Consider the following 1414-nt stretch of genomic DNA (forward strand, 5'->3'; position numbering starts at 1 on the left):
GTCGTAAAGAAAGAGAAAAAAAGAAAGACAATGGAAAGAAATCACATAAAAAAAAGAAAAAAAGAAAAGAAGAAATACGATAGAAAAACAAACGAGGTAAAAAAAGAATCAGAAAAGAAGAATGACAATAGAAAAAAATCGCAGCAGAAAAAAAGAAAAAGAAAAGAAAAAATACGATAGAAAGAAATTGCAACAGAAAAAAAAAAGAAAAGAATGAAAAGAAGAAAGACAATGAAAGAAATTGGACTAAGAAGACGATGAAAGAAATCGAGAGTAAGAGAAGAAAATGAAATGACAAACCTAGACTTTGTTATAAGCGGTTTGTTATTTTGTTGCATTAACGAAAGTTTTTCTTAAAATTACAATACTTATATATGTTTTTCCACAATTTAAGCGGTGGAGGATTTTTTTTTTTTACACGTTGCTTTATTTCTCCAAATCCATTGTGAGAGTACCATCGAATAAAATTGGTTATAAGTAACTACATTTTCGCAAGATATTAGAAGATTAGTTGTTATTGTTCCATTTCAAATAGGTCGAAGAAAGTGACGATCAACTCGAAGAATTTAAAAAGAATTTATGTCTTTTCGGTATGCTAATTAATCTTAATCGTGTGAGTGGTATAATGGTTTGAGAGACTACTAATCTTGTAATTAGGGTTGGAGAATGATTTACATGCATGCGAATGTAATAATTAACTTTTTATCACAGTAACTTTTTTTAAAAAAAAAAAAAACAAATCAATTCGAAGTTTTTTCAGGTTGAATTTAATTATAATTAAAGGGAGAGAGAAAAAAAAGAAATTTTTTTTGTTTAGAAAAAGGAAAAATGTCGTTGTTAAAGCACTTAAGTCATTCTTTTATATTGAAGTCTCCTCCTTCAAAAGAGTTTCAACCCTCAAGATCTAGAGAAGAAGAGAGAAAGAAAATATATATTAATTCATATATGGAAGTTCTTCTCCGATGAACAATATATTTGTGTGCAACTAGAGGAAGCATCCAAAGGGATCGCATTGATCCCAACTTATATATTTACAGTTTTTTTTTCATTTTCTTTCTTCTACATAATTTTGGATCATGCTATCCCTTCGGATTCCTCCTTTAGCTACAATTTTCTCCTTTCAATTTAAACCCCTAATCTATCCTCCACTTCTCCGGCCACCGCCCCTCCGCCCTCTGCCGCCGCTCTTCCCATCATATCTAACTTTCAGGCTAACCCCACAAAATTAAGCTTTTACATCTCAAGTATGTTTTTCTACTTTCCCCTTTAATTCCATTACAATAATAACTTTGCATTTGTGTTTTCTTTGGGTTTCTGATGCATCTGTTTTGATGCTGACAACAAAATTATTAGATTTTTCTAAATCTGATTTCTCCACTAAACGTTGTGTGAGAATTTGGATGTACCTTTAATC

At 30.6% G+C, this 1414-nt stretch overlaps 1 non-coding gene across 1 annotated transcript; it reads left to right on the plus strand.

Moving 5' to 3' along the window:
- Positions 1-988: 988 nt before the first annotated feature.
- Positions 989-1102, plus strand: MIR393A (microRNA MIR393a). Its single transcript, NR_120753.1, is given in 1 exon segment — positions 989-1102. It is a non-coding gene; the product is annotated as a microRNA MIR393a (primary transcript).
- Positions 1103-1414: the final 312 nt, after the last annotated feature.

This window comes from Cucumis melo, chromosome 10 (genome assembly GCF_025177605.1).
Source record: "Cucumis melo cultivar AY chromosome 10, USDA_Cmelo_AY_1.0, whole genome shotgun sequence".
Classification (NCBI taxonomy): domain Eukaryota; kingdom Viridiplantae; phylum Streptophyta; class Magnoliopsida; order Cucurbitales; family Cucurbitaceae; genus Cucumis; species Cucumis melo.